Here is a 12,822-nt window from a genome sequence, read left to right on the forward strand (position 1 = left end):
AAATGGTCACATGCAGCCAAAACTGCCTTTGCATCTCTGAAGGAGAGATTCACCTCGGCCCCTATTCTCGTACAGCCAGATGTCTCGCTTCCTTTTATTGTAGAGGTTGACGCATCAGAGGTGGGGGTGGGAGCGGTACTATCTCAGGGCCCGTCCCCTGGTGAATGGCGTCCGTGTGCTTTCTTTTCGAAGAAATTGTCTACTGCAGAAAGGAAATATGATATTGGCAACAGGGAACTTTTGGCTATTAAGTTGGCTTTTGAGGAGTGGCGTCATTTTTTGGAGGGGGCGGTTCATCCCGTCACGGTGATTACTGATCACAAAAACTTATTATATCTGGAGTCTGCTAAACGTCTCACCCCTGGACAGGCTCGGTGGTCGTTATTTTTTACTAGGTTTAATTTTGTAATAACCTATCGCCCGGGGGCAAAAAATACTAAGACGGATGCATTGTCTCGAAGTTTTCCTGGAGGGGGTGATGTTGAGGCACCAGAGCCCATTTTGCAAAAGGGGGTGGTGGTCTCTGCATTACACTCAGGTTTAGAGGGGAGGGTGTTGGAAGCTCAGGGGGACGCCCCGGCCTCCTGCCCCTCGGGTAAACTGTTTGTGCCAGAAAATTTACGACTGGAGATACTAAAAGAACACCATAACTCCACACTGGCAGGACACCCAGGTAGTAGGGCAACCTCTGAGTTAGTGTCTCGTCGGTTCTGGTGGCCTAAATGGCGCCAGGAGGTGTTGAATTTTGTGTCTGCATGTGCTACCTGTGCTCGTTCTAAGGTAGATCATACTCGTCCGCCAGGGCGTCTTTTACCTCTGGCCATCCCCAACAGGCCTTGGACGCACCTGTCAATGGATTTCATTACGGATCTACCAGTATCAGCGGGGAAGACTGTTATTCTTGTAGTTGTTGACAGATTCAGTAAAATGGTGCACTTTATTGCTCTTGCCGCATTGCCTAATGCTAACACACTGGCTCAGGTTTTTATTGACCACATCGTGAAGCTTCACGGGGTCCCTTCCGATATTGTTTCGGATCGTGGTACCCAATTCGTTTCTAAATTTTGGAAAGCTTTTTGTTCTCGTTTAGGGGTTCATCTGTCGTTTTCTTCATCTTTCCATCCACAGTCCAACGGTCAGACTGAACGTACCAATCAAAACCTAGAGACATATTTGAGATGCTTTGTTTCCGAAAATCAGGAGGAATGGTCATCTTATTTACCATTAGCCGAGTTTGCCATTAATAATCGTCGTCAAGAATCCACCGATAAGTCACCATTCTTTGGTGCGTATGGTTTCCATCCTCAGTTTTGTACGTTTAGTGAGGGGGGGCCGTCTGGGATTCCCGAGGAGGAACGATTTGCGTCTTCACTTTCTTCAGTGTGGCAGAGTGTGCAAGAAAGTTTGAAGAGAATTGGTGGTAGATACAAACGTGCGGCTGATAGGAAGCGCTCTGAAGGTCCGGACCTTGGGGTGAATGACTTGGTGTGGTTGTCTACCAGAAATATCAAGTTGAAGGTTCCTTCGTGGAAATTAGGTCTGAGATTTATTGGTCCTTATAGGGTAATTAAGATCATTAACCCGGTGGCTTTTCGTCTGGAGCTACCTCAGACTCTAAGGATCCATAATGTCTTCCACAGATCTCTGCTTAAGAGATATGTAGAACCTCCTGAACCATTGCCACTACCGCCTCCACCGGTGGTTGTTGATGGCAGTCTTGAGTTTCAGGTAGAAAAGATTGTTGATTCACGATATGTTCGCCGCTCTCTTCAGTACCTGGTGCACTGGAAAGGTTATGGTTCCGAAGAGAGAATGTGGGTTCCAGCATCAGAGATAAAAGCGGACAGACTCATTCGGGCTTTTCATAGCTCCCTTCCGGAGAGGCCTGGTCTTGAGGGTCCAGCGATAGCTTGTGAGTTTGCTCCATGGTTCAGGGTATGTCATCTGGGTTTTGCCTTGTGAACCTTTTTGTCATGACTGGGAGTTTGTAGGCATCCTTCTCAGGTGAGTCCTGTCTGCCACTCCCAGCTACTATATTAGTTTCAGTTTCACTTGCAGTCATTGCCAGATATAGTCCCTACTTCCAGTTCTATTCTGACCTTTGAAGGAGATCGTTTGATGGTGTTGCTGTGGAGCTCTTGTCCGGCGTGGACTGTCGTGATTGGGATCGCCTTCTCTGCTCGTGACTGGATAAGTCTATCTCTGATATAGTTTGTTTGTTGCTGTCTTCCCCTGCTGTTCTCCTAGACATGAGTGATGGTGACTAGTGCTCCCATCGGCCTTTCCCCACTCTAGGCCTTTTTAGGGTGACTGAGGGTTTAGGCATCCTGCTCGCCACACGGGTTCACACCCCGTCTAGGGTATCAGGGCAGACAGGTGCCAGCTTAGGGTTAGTCAGGGGTGGCCATACTATTCCCATCCGTAGATAAGGGTCCCCCCTCCCCTCCGTCTGGTGCGACACGACTGCTGCTGGGGTAGCGGTCGTGACACATGGGCCTAAATCTGTCAAAATCCTCTGTTCTATTGCTGGGTGACATGAACCCCCTTTTGCCGTGAATGAACCTCTGCTGTGCCTGGGTGACAGGGGCCTAAATCTCTCAAAATCCTCTGTTCTATTGCTGGGTGACATGAACTCCCTTTTGCCGTGAATGAACCCCTTGTCACAGCGGACTGGATCTCAGATATACAGACAACCAAATAAACAAGTGTCTAGGCGAGATGCTGGGGAATGGTCACCTCCTAGCATATCCCTGACTTCTGTCCCTACGCTGCAAAGCCCACATTCAGACCTAGATGGTAGGAATAATGTGTCCTCGTGCCTGGACTGCACACACCCTAGAATCCCTGAGATGGTGAAAGGGGAGAAGGGGCAGAAGACACACAAACAGCCTAGACCGCAAATAACAAAAACAGAAACCAAACTTATCTGAGCTGGAACAGACAAACCTTCCTTCCTTGGATCCAAGGCCAGACTGGATTCTATAACCCGCACGGCACTCTGGGAGTTAAGGCAATTTAAGCCAATGACCCCACCCAGAGCACCTGAAGGAAGGCGGATCCAACATGATTCCAAAACAAAACAAAACAAATGGTTAGACACGTGCTGCCAATCTGACAGACCTCCGCACACCGTCCAAGCAGGGCATGACACCCCTGCTGTGCCTGGGTGACAGGGGCCTAAATCTCTCAAAATCCTCTGTTCTATTGCTGGGTGACAAGAACCCCCTTTTGCCGTGAATGAACCCCTGCTGTACCTGGGTGACAGGGGCCTAAATCTCTCAAAATCCTCTGTTCTATTGCTGGGTGACATGAACCCCCTTTTGCCGTGAATGAACCCCTGCTGTACCTGGGTGACAGGGGCCTAAATCTCTCAAAATCCTCTGTTCTATTGCTGGGTGACATGAACCCCCTTTTGCCGTGAATGAACCCCTGCTCTGCATTGCTGACAGGGAACTAAATTTAGTGAAAACATCTGTTACTGATCGGAAGATGCGCGACTACAAGCGCACGCTGCTGATGGCATTCCCACCTGACAGCGGGGGCACAGTGGAAGCACAAGGCGAAGGCAGAGGAGGAGGAAGAGGTCTCAAACGCAGCTGGGGCACCGCCAGCACCTGAAAAGGCAGGGTTAGCATGGCCAAAATGTGGAAAAGCTTTGTCAGCCTTGGAGGTGCTGACCTGCCCTGCAGCCAGTGTATAGTGTGAACGTGTGTTTAGCACGGCAGAGAGCATTATCACAGGCTGCAGCCAATGTGGACAAGCTTACGTTTATTAAAATGAACCAGGCATGGATCCCACAGGACTTGTCCGTACCTTGTGCAGAATAGACATTTATACCAGCCTCAAACATCCATTCTTGTACTCAAGTGTACTTATTCTTTGTTTAATTTTGTTATATGCCCCAATATTTTGGGGGATACCCCAATTTAAAAATAAAAAATCAGTGTTGACTACCTATTCTTCCTTCACTGCCGCTTCCACCTACACCGCCACGTCAACCTACACCGCCACATCCACCCATCCACCGCCTCCTCAACCTCCTACTCCTAGATCCAGATTGTTATTTTTAATTTTTCTGTATTTTATGTTTTTTTAAGTTATTTCCCTATCCACATTTGTTTGCCGAACAGTTGCCATGCTCTTAAGCACATTTTGATGCCTTTTGCAGTCCCTTTCCAGGACTATTTTAGAGCCATTTTAGTGCCCAAAAGTTCGGGTCACCATTGACTTCAATAGGGTTTCGGGTTCGGGGTCAAGTTCGGGTCCCGAACCCGAACTTTTTTTTCAAGTTCGGCAGAACTCGTTGAACCCGAACATCTAGGTGTCACGAGTTGGAGGTCCCAGGAGAGACCACCGTGTCGTCAAGCAATAAACGGAAATCAGGTACAGACACATAAGAGTTTATTGCACAAACAAAAACATGAAAGGCAGCACAGAGAAAACATGAGCTCTATGTACCGTCAGCACAGTGGGAGAAAACCCCCACTGCGCCACTGTCTAGTTATACTCCAGAGGGGCGTGACTAAGCAACTCCTGGTATTCACTAGAGTCCTAGATGGTAGGGTTAGACTTTGCCGCAGGAAGTTGCTAGGGTCCACTCTGGAGCGTGAACCAGACAGTGACATCAGGAACGAATGGACAACAGGTACCAGAAGGTACCGACGGCACATAGGCAAACATAACAGACAGGTAAATACAAAACAGGGCAAATAATAACACAAGCATGAGTTCATGCAAGGGAGCAGGAGTGGCAATGAGCAGAGAAGGACTTGCTCCACCAGTAGTAAACTGCATGGCCTTGTCATGCCACTCTGCTGCAAAGGCTTGCTGAACACAGACATATGAATACAAAACAGGGGAACTAATAATACGAGCAGGAGTTCACGCAAGGGAGCAGGAGTGGCAATGAGCAGAGAAGGACTTGCTCCAGCAGTAGTAAACTGCATGGCCTTGTCATGCCACTCTGCTGCAAAGGCTTGCTGAACAGAGACATCAGAATAAACACAAGCAGAGAGACCACAGCAGAGAGACCACACCCATGGAGCAGACAGAGGATTAACTCCTAATAGGAATACAGGGGAGTTAACCCATACAGAACCACAAATAATACACAGGAACAGAACTTCAGCGAGGAGCGCCGAATGAGCAAGAGCGGAAGGTCACAGTCAAAGGTAACGACTGTGACACTAGGTGTCCGCTCAACTCTATCCATGACGGTTCCTTAAAATGCGGTGGCTCTTCTTGGGTCGGTCCTCCTGGAGTAAGAATTCGGTTGCTCCGGGCGATGGTTCTCTGCGATCATAACGTGGTCCTCTGAAGGGCTCCTCGCGACTCATCAAGCATGATTCATCAAGCAGCAAGTCATTCTCACCGCCACATAGAAAAGAAATAGACAGCACAGCAGTAACAGGACATACACACACCCCTATTTCCTTAAGCCACGATCCTATAGAAAACAACATATCACCGAAGCCCCCCAGACCTTTAAAGGGGTTCCAACCTTCATCTGCAATCACATGTGCTTACCCCTGTAACACCTTAACTCTATCTAGATGGGCCTGAACCTTGTCACCAGTATCTTCCACCCAGGTGTAGCAATTCTCCACGATGAATTCACAGAAACCCCACTGGAGGAGAGTTTTTAGCTGTTGCTGTTCGGAGGAGACTTCTCTCATGGCTTCAACTGTCTCTTTGAACATCTCATCCACTATGGTAGAAAATTTGTTCAGCCGCTTCATAAGTTCTATATTCCATCCGGTCCATGCCAGAAACCATGCCCAAGCACGGTCCCCTGCAGAGAACAGCTCCCTCCTAGTCCTTCTTCCCATACTCACCCTCCTCTGCACCATCAGATCCTTGTGAATGAAGGAGGCGGGGACTAACCTGACTAAGGAGCATGACCCTCTAGCATTCGTGGGAATAACTCTGTAAGCAGCCTGCCCACACAAGAAGTAATAGGGCCCAGTTAGAGAGACACAAAGGTCATTAGGGTTCCGGTTATGGGAGTTGAGCAACATCTGGATGGATAAAGGGATTGCTGCACCGTCTTGAATGTCACACCCTTCCCCCCAGCAGATATAGTCGTGTCTGGCGGTTAGGTTGTTATGGTCACTGATTCTATGGTCGATCTGGACAGTGATCCCATAAGTGACTTTCGGTCCGACCCATGTACTTAGCTCCAAATCCAGAGCTGATATTAAAACAAATCTGGGGTCACCCTAATTGACCAGATACCCACACGGGTCTACTAAGCCTACTACAAGTCTCAGGGCTGACATCAAGACCATAAGTAATGTTACCATCTAAGAATGTATGGTTGAACTCTATGGATAGGTGACGCTCCACAGATTTACCTAAAAGGTTTATTTTTCTCACACCCACCCTGATGTTATAAAGGGCATGAACTGCCGCCATGGCCGGGAGGTTCTGACCTGGAGATGGTTTGGAGCACACCCAGCAGTTGGATCTGTTTGCCGTCTTTGCTAACTGCAAATACATTCTGAATAACAAATTCGGATGTGACTCCTCATAACATTTTCCAAAGTGCATTAAACAGAAAGAATAAAGGAATACGAGGTACCTGATCATTGCGCTTTGTGGTCCAGTAGCATCTTGCAATGGCTGGCGTGAATCCACCCATCACGTTCCTTGACCTTGAGGAAGGTTGGTGTTATAAGTAGAACCTTCTCCATACAAAACTGCAATTTCTCCTTGCTAGCCTTATTCCCAGTGGATGCCAGATGGTTAAGCAACGAGATGGTATGCCTATAGCATGACTCCTTATGCGGGCAACAAACCAACAAATCGTCCACATATTGCAATAGGGCGACCTCCGGATCCTCTGGCACCCACTGATCTATTACCACCTTTAGCTTACAACTGTATTCCGACGGGTTAGTCATGGACCCTTGTGGTAAACGGGTCCATGTAAGTTGTTTACCCTGGAATGAAAAAGCAAAGAGATATTGACACTGGGGATCCAGTGGTACAGAGAAAAAGGCATTGGACAAGTCGATGACACTAAAGTATGAAGCTTTAGGAGGGATGGAAGCAAGTAATGTGTGAGGATTAGGCACTAACGGGGCATTACTGACAATGATTTTGTTAATGGCTCTGAGATCATGGACCAGTCGGTAAGTGACTTCCTGGCCCTTGGCTGATTTCTTTGCCACCGGAAATAGAGGAGTGTTACATGGGGATTGAGTTGGGGGTCAAGACCCCGATTTGGAGATAGTGGCTGGAGGTACTGGCAATAGGCTGACGTCATACTTGTCAACCGCCCAAAGTTTAGGTTCTACCTTGGCCAGCACGTCAAAGTTGTCAGGTTCTCCAGTATATGGAACTGCCACCACTGCACACAGCAGCTCGTCTGTGAGTGCACTAGTAACCACAACACCCTACTCCTCTTCGTTCGCCTCTGAGTTGCCCTAGGATTTCTGGCACCGACACACAAACTCCATTCACCCTAGTTAGACCTCAGGAAAAGGAGTAGCAGTGTGAGGAAAAGGGCTCCCCCCGACACACAGCGGCCCTCGGAGTCTTCTAATGAGATATACCAGCCTCGGTTTTGGCTCTGAATAGTGACCTGACCACAAGATAGGGCTTCCAATTGACCTGGAGTGGAATGAGCCCACAGGAAACACACAGTACTCCTGTGGAAAAAGGGGCGCACAGAGAACACACAGTACCTTCTGTGGGGACGGGGTACACACAGAGAACACACAGTACCTTCTGTGGGGACGAGGGGTGCACAGAAAACACACAGTACTCCAGTGGGGAAAGGGGTTACTCACACAGCTATTGGTATGCCCGGGTGATATATACCACCTTGTCTCCTTAAAAAAAAAACTCAACTCACTTTCCTTTGCCAATATGATTCTATATAGTCAAGCTGAACAGCACATGAAGCCCTTTTTGCAGTGAATGATCAAAAACCTCTCGCTCAGCAGCAACCCTTGAATTCAGACAGTAGTTCCCACACAATATCACGAGACCCCCAGTAACTAAAGAAAGGTCTCCCAACCAAATCTATAGAGAAGAGAAAGAGAGAGAGAGAAAGAGAGGGAAAAAGAGAGGGAAAGAGAGAGAGAGAGAGAAAGAGAGTGAAAAAGAGCGGGAAAAAGAGAGAGAAAGCGAGAGAGAGAGAGAAAAAGAGAGGGAAAAAGAGTGGGAAAAAAAGAGGGAAAGAGAGAGAGAGAAATATGTTCCGGAACAGTTTTTAACAATACAACAGTTAGGGCACAACGAAACTAATCACAGACATAACAAACCCCCTGTTTAGATACTAAAATAATTTGTAGACAGCACTCCAAAATGAGATAATGCTTATTTTATTTTAGCCGGACATAATGGTCCTTATAGGACTGAATGAAAACAACGTTTCGGGCAAATTATATGCCCTTCATCAGGCTGATGTAATACAAAAAGAAAAAAGGAGAAAAAGAAAAAATAATAAGAATCATGACGGGTAATTTATGTATACATACAAATATACACAGGTAGAATGAGACCATGATTGTCACGAAGTTTCGACTCAGATATTGTAAAGACAATATCTGTGTATAATATACAATAATAGCCATGATGAGAGGATATATTAATACATGATTCAAAGCAAGTATAATCATAATATTAATACATGATTCAAAGCAAGTATAATCATAATACATATACATGATACTTCATATATAGGACTTCATATATTTCAAAAGGAATTCATATATTTTCAAAACGCAAATAACCCGCCAAATAGCTGCCTAACATCATGTGCTAGAAGTATATAATATCAGATAACATCAGGTGTCAGAACAGGACCAATAGAGTGGCAGTGCACAGCAGGTGGAGTAAAGAGGAGGGGGGAGAGGGGGGGAAAAAGAGCAGAGCAAGAGGGCACAGTAACAGAAGGAAAGAGGTGGCTCAGAGCATATACACATTATGTGCAGATGTGCCGATATGTGTATCTAGGAACAGAATCCTGCTGGGGGTAGTGGATGGCCCAGACAGCGGCATGGTGTAAGGTCAAAGGAGCAGAGGGCTAGTGGTGATGTGAGGCTTACCTAGTAGCGTGAGTAGAATCTCAACGGGCCGGCATGCCTGGGTAGTGTATGAGGGCGATTTAAATAGATGGATTCCCGCCTTCTACATGACGTGCCTGATCTCGCGATGTTGCGAGAATCATGACGTAGGCCGGTGTGACGTGTAGCGTGTGGTTGGCGCGTGCGCACAAAGAACGGAGGATGCGCGCATGCGCACATCGTCCGAGAGGTAAAGCAAGGCCGATACTGCTAGAGATTGCAGATGAAAGGTCGGCGCATGCGCGTCGGGGGTGGCTGGGACGGAGCGGTCATGGAAAGAAGCACTGACTGTGTATATGTGAGAGGTCAGGGGACCGATAGTCTTTATTCAAAACTGAGCTGGAGGAATGATGTGGGACAATAGAAAGTAGTATTAATATGGAGACATGAGATGTAAAGGGAAACTAATCGTCAATCCTAAGTTAATAGGGGAAATGATGTGGCTGAAAAAACATGGGACATAATGCAGCCAAACATGGATGTGTGACCCTAGGAGGAGAAGGGTAAATGTGTAATGTTTAGAGGAACATATCGTCAGTCCTTAGTTAATAGGAAAATGATATGGATCAAAGGATCCAGGACATTTTATACCCCAGATGGGTGTTGGACCCTAGGAAGAGGTGAATAGAGGTGTCATACATATGTGGCAAAAGGGAGACAACATGGGTACATGACGAAACACATGAAGCAAGTATACCAACGGCTAGGGCGTGCTTCGCGGGTGTCGCCACCCGTGATTTGAACCCACGCCTCCATTTGGAGACCAGATACTGATGGCAATATCGGCCAACACGTCCAGGGACACAAAGTTGTCAGGTTCTCCAGTATACAGAACTGCCACCACTGCACAGAGCAGCTCGTCTGTGAGTGCACTAGAAACAACAACACCCTTCTCCCCTTCATTCGCCTCTGAGTTGCCCTAGGTGGAAAGAAAGTGGAATCCTGCCTTTGAGGTCTTGGGTTTTTAGGACAGTTCTGGCTGCACCGGTGTCAATGAGGCAGGATAGAGGGTATGGCAATTCCTCAAGAAACAGATTGACATGAGCTGACACCGGTTTGCCGTTTCCCTAGCGGGTTGAGCTGTTGGACTGTGTAACAGCTCCGATATTCTGGCTAGGTACGGGATCGGTGTTAAAATGGTAGGTTCCCGGAGTCTGGGACTTTTGAATGCCCTGTTGCTGGAGCTTGATGGATTTGTGCAGCCACAGTTCTGCCTTATGGAGGGAACCATGGCTTTTGAGTCTAGTGGGGAATTCACAGACAAACTTTTCCCAAATCCAGACCTCAAAGGTCCCTTCTTTGGGGATGGTCCACTCTGAACCTACAGTCCATTGGAGCCAATCTTTGAGGGGCTTAACAACTCCTCCTCAATAGATGGATTTCATGTGCTGCTTGGCTGTCCTATGCTCAGAAGTGGCACCCTTCTGTTCCCTATATTTCCATACACCCATGCTCGAGCCTTCTAAAAGTAGGTGCGTCCACCTACAATTTCCTACGACACACGCCTGGACGGCTGCTACTCCCCTTCGTTCGCCTCTTGCCCGAAAGTGGAATCCTGCCTCTGAGGTCTTGGGTTTTTAGGACAGTTCTGGCTGCACCGGTGTCAATGAGGCAGGATAGAGGGTATGGCAATTCCTCAAGAAACAGATTGACATGAGCTGACACCGGTTTGCCGTTTCCCTAGCGGGTTGAGTTTTTGGACTGTGTAACAGCTCCGATATTCTGGGTAGGTACGGGATCGGGGATAAAATGGTAGGTTCCCGGAGGGCCATCCGTATTGTGGTACGATTTCACTGCGTTTGGTTTATGTGCATAGGGCCGGTCAGGGGTGGTCTTACAAGGTTTGGGAGAATCCTGGTCCTCCTCATTCTCATATTCTGGACAGTGGCGTGCTACATGACCTTTCTGATGGCAAAGGAAACAGACAGGACTAGGATATTTATTCCCTTTGTTTCTCCTTTGCCTAGGATGGTTACTCTGGGCAATTAACTCAAATGCTGTCATGATTTTGGCCGACTTGGCCTCCTTCCTTGCATGCAAGTCTAGCTGTATGGCCTCATTGCCATGAGGGAGGGGAAGTTCATGAAGTGAGCTTCCGGCCGTGCCATCATTAACCTATCCCGCAATTTAGGCACTAATCCAGCCAGGAATTTGGCCTTCAACATCAGATGGATTGGAGATACGGGTTGTGAAATATTGGGGACATCTGGACCTGCCTCGAACCCTGCATCTGATACCCATTGTTTCAATCTCCGCCAGTAGACGGAGGCATCCTCATCTCGACATGGATTGTTGTCATGAACTGGAAGGGGGACACAACACTGTACATGGTAGGCATTTTTTCTTTCAAGTGTTTGCAAAATTCCTTACCCCCCGTCGTGAGTTGCTCATGTGTGGTTATACCACACCTGGAAATGATGTCATCCACAACATCTTCACCTACAGTGGCTCTGAGGATGCGTGCACAATCTGCTCCACTCATCCCATAGCTCAGCTGATTGACAATCATTTTCTTGCCAAACCCACGCGGACTAGTCCTGTGATCCGGGAGGTCATTCAAGATCTCCCTGATCTCCCCTGCGGTAAAAGGTACGTGCCAGGTGATACGGCTCATAGTGTTTTGTCCAGGGGGTCCCTCACATTCCTGTACCCGGACTGGAAACACCCCGGGAGGTGGACCAGCCTCTGCGGGAGGCCTCTTAGAAGGTGGTAGGTCGCTGAAAGGGGGTTGGAGAGGCTCTGCCACAGTCGCCGTTTCCCACAGATTGGCCAAAGATGGATACAAAGGCTTTATTTTTTGAGGACTAGCTGTTGGCTCAGAGTCCGAGGCTCTAGGAGTCGGTTCATCTGGAGGTGTCTGCCTGTTCAGGCTTTCATTCAATTGCCACAATTTGGTAATAAGTAGTCTCCGACTACCATCAAACCTGACTCCATAAACCTCCCTGAGTCTAGCCCTCAACTGTTCCTCTCGATAGAGCCTATAATCCACCTCCGGGCTCTGCTGGAATGCTATGCATTTTGGTTTGGGTTTATTGATTATGGAGATGCCTTTGGCTTCACATAGTGTGACTAAATCGGATTTCCCACGTTGTCAGTAATCCGTTTTATCAGAGACATCGGTTGCCTGTTCCTGAGTTGGTGGTGGAGATGGAGACAGAGCGGCTAAGGCTGCTGGTATGGCCTGAGTAGCCAGTAGGTTTAAGCCTGCCTGCAGCTCTGTCTCATCCCTGGTTTTATTGGACTCCGTAGTTTTAGTTGGACGAGAGTACATGACAGTGTTAGTTCTCACTGTCTGGGACTTTTGAATGCCCTGTTGCTGGTGCTTGATGGATTTGTGCAGCCACAGTTCTGCCTTCTAGAGGGAACCATGGCTTTGGAGTCTAGTGGGGAATTCATGGACAAACTTTTCCCAAATCCAGACCTCAAAGGTCCCTTCTTTGGGGATGGTCCACTCTGAACCTACAGTCCATTGGTGCCAATCTTTGAGGGGCTTAACAACTCCTCCTCCATAGATGGATTTCATGTGCTGCTTGGCTGTCCTATACTCAGAAGTGGTACCCTTCTGTAACCTATATTTCCATACACCCATGCTCGAGCCTTCTAAAAGTAGGTGCGTCCACCTACAATGTCCTATGACACACGTCTGGACGGCTGCTACTCCCCTTCATTCGCCTCTGAGTTTCCCTAGGATTTCTGGCACCGACACACAAACTCCATTCACCCTAGTTAGACCTCAGGAAAAGGAGTA

Source organism: Bufo bufo, chromosome 1 (assembly GCF_905171765.1).
Source record: "Bufo bufo chromosome 1, aBufBuf1.1, whole genome shotgun sequence".
NCBI lineage: Eukaryota > Metazoa > Chordata > Amphibia > Anura > Bufonidae > Bufo > Bufo bufo.